This window comes from Apium graveolens, chromosome 3 (assembly GCF_009905375.1).
Source record: "Apium graveolens cultivar Ventura chromosome 3, ASM990537v1, whole genome shotgun sequence".
Classification (NCBI taxonomy): domain Eukaryota; kingdom Viridiplantae; phylum Streptophyta; class Magnoliopsida; order Apiales; family Apiaceae; genus Apium; species Apium graveolens.
This window is the reverse complement of record NC_133649.1, coordinates 124394866-124402729: the sequence shown is the minus strand read 5'-3', so window position 1 is coordinate 124402729 and position 7864 is coordinate 124394866. Positions and strand designations below refer to the sequence as shown.

At 43.5% G+C, this 7864-nt stretch overlaps 1 non-coding gene across 1 annotated transcript; it reads left to right on the top strand.

The window, feature by feature from the left end:
- The first annotated feature begins 6766 nt into the window (after positions 1–6766).
- Positions 6767–6873, top strand: LOC141715668 (small nucleolar RNA R71). The gene has a single exon (XR_012572421.1). It is a non-coding gene; the product is annotated as a small nucleolar RNA R71 (small nucleolar RNA).
- Positions 6874–7864: the final 991 nt, after the last annotated feature.

The following is a 7864-nucleotide window of genomic DNA, read 5'->3' as shown; positions in this document are numbered from 1 at the left end:
AAAACAACCAAATCATAACAACAATCTAGCCCTTACGCATTCTTTAAGACTCAGTGGATTTACAATTGTTTCTAGCATGCATATCAACCTACACAACTTAATATCACTTTAATGCTATCACTACACTCGCATCAATATCACAATTCAGTCGATAAATCATTGCAAAAGGGATCATAGTAAATGCATGAGCTACATGACATTCATAAAAAAAACTATATGGCATAAATTATGCAACTATATGAACTAACTATCATGAATATGCAACTAAATGACACACACACAATATTCCTTTAACTACCACCCCCAAACTAAAAATCTTCACTGTCCTCAGTGAAAGTAGTAGAAAGGAACACAGGGTATACCTACTCGGAGTCATCATCATCACCCTCAGCGGGTGGAGTATCAGGCGGCGGGTATGCAGAGTCCTCACCAAAAACCGGCCACTGGATATCAGCTCCAAGGCCTCGAAAAGCAGTCCCTAACGCAAGGGTGAGCTCCTGAGCAAACCTACTCTGCGTCTCATACATGGCATCCATCCGCCGTGAAAGCCTCCTATACTGGGCATCACCCATCCCAGCACCCTCCTGAGCTCTCGATGAACCAGCCTCACCATGCCCTGGCCTAGCCATAGTAGCACCTCGTGCTGGACGCCCTCCTGGAAGACGATAACCCAGCCCATGCTCCTCAGGCTCACCACCGGTCCACTCCTGCATCCCATTCAGAGTGCCAGAATCTATCGGAGCTGCTGGCAACTGCAACTGCTCATGAGCCGGCCAGTTCACTCCCACTGCTCGGCATAGCTTCGTAACCGTGGATGCATAAGGGATGTTCATATGCTTTGCTCCCCTCAAAAACTTCAGAATTCCTTGGTAGATAAACTCACCAAGGTCCACATAGTATTCCTCATTCAAAATTCCCCAAAACAGCTGTGCTCTCTCAACTGTGACCTCGTGTGCATGTGAAGAAGGCAAAATATTAGCACATATAAATGCATTCCATGCACGGGCATACCTGTTCATGGCGATCGCCGGAAAGTGACGATACTCGTTATTGGATGGACTGCGGTTCCAAACTGTGCCCGGTCGACAGAGAGTCGCACAAATCAAATCCAAGTCAAAATCCTCAGCAGTCTTTTCATTCCAGTTCTCCTCCTCGGGCTTCCTCTCTCGCTGTCCAATCACACGACGAATCGCCGCAGGATGATAATCAACCGTCAGCCCACGGACTACAGAAAACCCATTCTTTTCAGCCTTCGCGTTCGCGTAGAACTCGCGAACAACGCTCATCGGTACTGCTTCGGGTGACTCACAAAAAGCTATCCACCCCTTCTCTGCAATCATGGGCAACAACTCACCATCCCTCCCTGATGGTAAAAACCCCCTCTCCTTCAGAATCGGCTTCCCCAACAGCCTAGTGTACTCCTCCTCCGCAGCTCTGTCAGTTAACCAAGGCCTTGCAGCAGTGCCCCTCGATGAATCAGCAGTAGGAACTGTGCTGCTGCTGTCAATAGTGCGTGCTCTCTTGGGTGCCATTGATTAGTGAATAGAAGTGTGTAAGAACTGATTTTTGATATTTGTGAGAGGGTTTAAGTGTAGGAAGTTTTGTGGGAGATATGTAGGATAGGAGTATGTATATATAGGGTGTGGATTAGATTAGGGTTTGGCAATTAAGGGATAAAATCATGGGGTAGTGGGAACAATTCGTGGGTTTATGGGCTAAACTGTTTTTGTGTTTTTATTTTTTATTTTTTATTTTTTTTTTCTGAACTGCCAAAAAATTTTCTGGAACTCGACCCCTGCGCGGCCGCTCAGCATTTCTGCGCGGGCGCGCAGCAAGCTGCGCGGCCGCTCAGCCTAGCTGCGCGGGCGCGCAGAGGGTCTCTGGAAATTTTTTTTTTCAGCCCCTGTTTTCTGATTTTTTTTGTGTTTTTGGATAGGTTATTAACTTCTAAGGGTTCCTTTAACAACAATTCATGGGTTGCCTCCCACGCAGCGCTTCTTTTTCGTCATTAGCTTGACGTTCCGTACCTTTCTCAAGTAGTCAACAAAATGGCACTAACCACCTCTCGGTTTGCCATGTCCCCATAGTAGTGCTTCAACGCTGACCGTTAACCTTGAATGCTTGGTCCGAATCATTCTCAAAAATTTCCACCGCTCCATGTGGAAACACAGTTTTGACAATAAAAGGTCCAGACCACCTTGATTTCAACTTCCCAGGAAAAAGTCAGAGCCGAGAGTTGAATAAAAGAACTTGTTGCCCCGGCACAAATAACTTAGGATGTAGCTTCCTATCATGCCACCTCTTCACCTTTTCCTTATACATTTTGTTATTCTCGTACGCTTGAAGTCAAAATTCATCAAGTTCATTAAGCTGAAGCATTCTTTTCTTACCAGCTGCATCTAAGTCCAGGTTCAATTTCTTCAATGCCCAGTAGGCCTTATGCTCAAGCTCCGCTGGTAGATGACATCCCTTACCGTACACCAACTGAAACGGTGACATCCCTAGTGGAGTTTTGTATGCTGTTCTGTAAGCCCAAACAGCTTCATCGAGCTTTAAAGACCAATCCTTCCTTGTCGGACAAACAACCTTCTCTAGAATGCGCTTTATCTCTCTGTTAGACACTTCCGCTTGACCATTTGTTTGCGGATGATAGGCAGTAGCTACTCGATGATTCACATTATAACGCTGCATCATAGAAGTGAACTTACGGTTGCAAAAATGCGATCCTTCATCACTTATGATTACCCGAGGTGTTCCAAATCTTGTGAAAATTTGCTTATGAAGAAAATTTAGTACTACCTTTGCATCATTTGTCGGTAAAGATTTAACTTCGACCCATTTTGAGACATAAACGACTGCCAGCAAGATGTACTGATTATTGCAAGACGAGATAAAAGGCCCCATGAAATCGATTCCCCACACATCAAAGACCTCGACTTCAAGCATCACATTTAATGGCATCTCATCCTTCCTTGACAAATTTCCCACTCTTTGGCAACGATCACACCTTAAAACAAACTGATGAGCATCCTTGAACAAAGTAGGCCAGAAAAAGCCTGCTTGCAGAATACGAGCTGCCGTCTTCTCACCTCCATAGTGTCCACCATAAACCGTGGAATGGCAGTCTCGTAATATCCCCTCCGTCTCACAGAACGGGATACATCTCCTGATGATCTGGTCAGCTCCCTGTCTAAACAAATATGGTTCATCCCACATATACCACTTCACCTCATGCAGAAACTTCTTCTTTTGCGCGGATGTCAAATTAAGAGGCATTATATTGCTGACAAGATAGTTTACAATATCTGCAAACCATGGTTCTTCCTCCTGAATTGCAAACAACTGCTCATCCGGAAAAGATTCATTGATTAACGTCCTATCTTGTGAAGTAGAATCGGGATTCTCCAACCTAGAGAGATGGTCAGCTACTTGATTCTCGGTACCTTTTCTATCTTTGATCTCTAACTCAAATTCCTGAAGTAAAAGCACCCAACGAATGAGTCTCGGCTTCGAATCCTTCTTAGAAACCAGATAGCGAATAGCTGCATGATCAGTGAATACTGTTACTTTCGTACCAAGCAGATAAGATCGAAATTTCTCAAAGCCAAAGACTATAGCCAAAAGCTCCTTCTCAGTAGTGGTGTAGTTCAATTGGGCACCATTTAAAGTCTTACTCCCATAGTAGACCACATGGAAGAGATTTTTCTTGCGCTGTCCCAGAACTGCACCTACCGCATAATCACTCGCATCACACATCATCTCAAACGGTTTTGTCCAATCTGGTGCTGTAATAACTGGTGCAGTGATCAAACTCTTCTTGAGAGTCTCGAATGCTGCCAAACATTCATCATCAAATTTGAAAGGAACATCTTTCTCAAGCAAATTACACAACGACTTAGATATCTTTGAAAAGTCCTTGATGAATCGCCGATAAAAACCCGCATGACCAAGAAAACTACGGATTCCTTTCACATAATTGGGTGGGGGAAGATTTTCAATGACTCCCACCTTGGCCTTGTCCACCTCCAGACCCTTGCTAGAGACCTTATGCCCAAGGATAATGCCTTCACGCACCATAAAATGACATTTCTCCCAATTAAGCACCAAATTAGTTTCCACGCATCTTTTGAGTACGGCGCGCAGATTATTCAAACATTCATCATATGAGTGTCCAAAGACGGAGAAGTCATCCATGAACACTTCGACGTTATTTCCAATCATGTCAGAGAATATAGCCATCATACATCTCTGAAAGGTGGCCGGGGCGCCACATAACCCAAACGAAACTCTATAAAAAGCAAATGTGCCAAATGGACAAGTGAAGGTAGTCTTTTCCTGATCCTCTGGTGCAATACAAATCTGATTATACCCGGAATAACCATCCAGAAGACAAAAATACTCATGTCCCGCCAATCTGTCAAGCATTTGATCAATGAATGGAAGAGGAAAGTGATCCTTCCTTGTGGCTTTGTTCAATTTCCTATAATCCATGCACACTCTCCATCCTGTAACTGTTCGAGTAGGGATGAGCTCATTCTTTTCATTTGCGACCACAGTGATACCTCCTTTCTTAGGTACACATTGTACGGGGCTCACCCACGAGCTGTCAGAAATAGGATAAATGATGCCTGCATCTAGCCATTTCAGAATTTTTTTCTTCACCACCTCCTTCATGATCGGGTTCAGTCTTCGCTGCTGTTCCACAGTTGGCTTACTACCTTTCTCTAACAGAATTTTATGCATACAATATGAAGGACTTATCCCCTTGATGTCTGCTATGGTCCATCCTATAGCCGATTTGAATTCTCTCAAAATCCTTAAGAGCTTGTCTTCCTCACTACCTGAAAGGTCAGCTGAAATAATAACAGGTAACGTAGATGAATCACCTAAAAAAGCATACCTCAAGTGTTCAGGTAGTGGTTTGAGCTCCAAGGTAGGTGCTTCCTCTATTGATGGTTTGAGCTTCCCTTCAGCATTCTTAAGGTCAGAAGTACCAAGAGATTCAAATGGTATGTCCAGCTTTCGCTTCCAGGGAGAAGCGTTCAGATATTATAATTGCTCGTTGCTATCTTCATCATCACTGTCAAATTCCCCCACTAAGGCCTTTTCCAATACGTCAGACATTAGCATGTGCTCGAGTTCCGAAGTAACCGCGGAATCAATCACATCCACTTTTAAGCACTCCTCATCTTCTGTAGGGAATTTTATTGCCTTGAATACGTTGAAGGTCACATCCTGATCTTGGACCCGCATAGTAAGTTCCCCTTTTTGCACATCTATCAAGGTACGACCAGTAGCCAAGAAAGGCCTCCCCAAGATTATGGGAATCTTCTTATCTTCCTCAAAATCCAGAATAACAAAATCTGCTGGAAAGAAGAGCTTATCCACCTTGACGAGCACATCCTCAACTATGCCCCTTGGGTAAGTAATGGAACGGTCCGCCAATTGTAGCGACATGTATGTGGGTTTTGGATCAGGCAGATCCAGCTTTTTAAAGATCGACAAGGGCATCAGATTAATGCTTGCTCCCAAATCACAAAGGCACTTGTCAAAAGTTATATTGCCAATGGTGCAAGGAATGGTGAAGCTTCCTGGATCTTTCAGTTTTGGTGGTAACTTTTGTTGCAGAACAGCGCTGCATTCTTCCGTGAGAGCAACGGTTTCAAGGTCATCCAGCTTCACCTTCCTTGAAAGAATAGTCTTCATAAACTTCGCATAACTAGGCATTTGTTCCAGAGCCTCAGCGAAAGGTATATTGATGTGAAGTTTCTTGAACACCTCCAGAAACTTCCCAAACTGTCTATCCAGCTTTTGTTGCTGCAATCTCTTAGGAAAAGGTGGTGGAAGATAGAGCTGTTTCTTCCCTGTATTAGCCTCAGGCAGAGTGTGTTCAACAGTAGTCTTCCTTGGTTCCGCCGCTTTCTCCTTTTGCTTAGATTCTTCATCTCTAACTTCAGCTTCGACTTCTTTTGCCTTTTCAGCATCAGCTACTTTTCCAGACCTTAAGGTAATAGCCTTGACTTGCTATTTAGCTTCCTTCCTGCCTGGTACTTCCGTGTCACTGGGAAGAGTGCCAGGTTGACGATTGAGCACTGCATTGGCTAATTGACCGATTTGATTTTCCAAGGTCTTGATAGAAACCGCCTGACTCTTGCACAACAACTTAAGTTCCTCAAAATCAGCACTAGTAGGTGCAGCTGCACTTCCCTGTTGAGGATATGATTGCCTTGTAGCATACTGCTGTGGTTGCTGGAATCCAGGTGGGTTAAACTGTTTACTCACCCCCTGCTGATATGGTGGCTGAATAACATTCTGATTATTCCCCCAGCTGAAATTTGGATGATTTCTGTTATTAGGATGATAGGTCGTTGGCACAGGCTGCTGTTGTCGCTGATAATTATTCACATACTGAACAGATTCGTTGACAAGAGAACACTGATCCGTAGCATGAGAACCTGCACAAAGCTCACAAACCATAGCTATTTGATTAACTCCATACGTAGCCAGAGAATCAACCTTCATTGATAGCGCTTGGAGCTGGGCTGCAATAGCGGTGGCTGCATCAACTTCCAGAATACCTGCTACCTTGCCTGACATCATCCTCTGAGTTGGGTTTTGATGCTCATTTGCAGCCATCGTCTCTATAAGATTATACGCCTCAGTATAGCTTTTAGCCCATAAGGCGCCTCCAGCTGCTGCATCGAGCATGGGCCGAGATTGGGCCCCCAAACCATTATAAAAACCAGTGATTACCATCCAATCCGGCATTCCATGATGTGGACATTTTCTCAACATTTCCTTGTAGCGTTCCCAAGCCTCGCACATAGATTCTGTAGGTTGCTGCGCAAACTGAGTAAGAGCACTCCTCATAGCATCAGTCTTTGCCATTGGATAAAACTTCACCAGAAACTTTTGCGCAAGATCTTGCCATGTAGTGATGGACCCAGCTAGTTCAGAATGTAACCAGTCTTTAGCCTTATCCCTCAGTGAGAAAGGGAAAAGCCTCAACTTGATAGCCTCATCAGTCACGCCATTATACTTAAAAGTGCTGCAGATCTCGACAAAATTTCTTATGTGCATGTTGGGGTCTTCAGTTGCCGCTCCTCCAAAAGAAACAGAATTCTGCACCATCTGAATAGTGCCCGGCTTGATTTCAAAGGTGTTAGCTTGAATAGCCGGATGAAGGATGCTTGACTGAATGTCATCAATTTTAGGCCGAGAAAAATCCATAAGAGCTGGATCAGCTTGAACAATACGATCTCCCATGTTTACTGGTTCTTTCTGCTCAGTTCCTGAATCTGAATCCTCAAAATCTAACTTCTCCGGAATATCAAGAACTTCGTTTGTCTCCTCAGTTGTATCTAAAGTCCTCTTGCGAGCACGAGAACGAGTTTGCATAAACGCTTGCTAAAGTACCTGAAACATAACCGAAAAGAGTAAGTAACTACTACGTCCTAATCACTGAGTCCTAATGACCAATGATGATAAGTACATAAACTAAACAAATACGCCGAGTCCCCGGCAGCGGCGCCAAAAACTTGTTAGGGCGAAAACACGCACTAATATTCACGCAAGTATACGCATTCGCAAGTAATATAGAATACTTTCTAGTTCGTTCCCTCAGAGACTCAGACTAAATTATTGTCTAATTAAACTCACTCACCAATGTATGATTACTTCTCAATGTTAAGATAATAACACTTAAAATTGTTGATTAAATATTAACTATAATTAACTACTTAGTTAACCACTTAACTAACACTTCAAATTATCAATAATAAAACACTCATGAGATCACAACTTCATTATTACTTCCTTCTATAACCATTGTTATTACATTTAGCATGTGACAGTTATGACATTA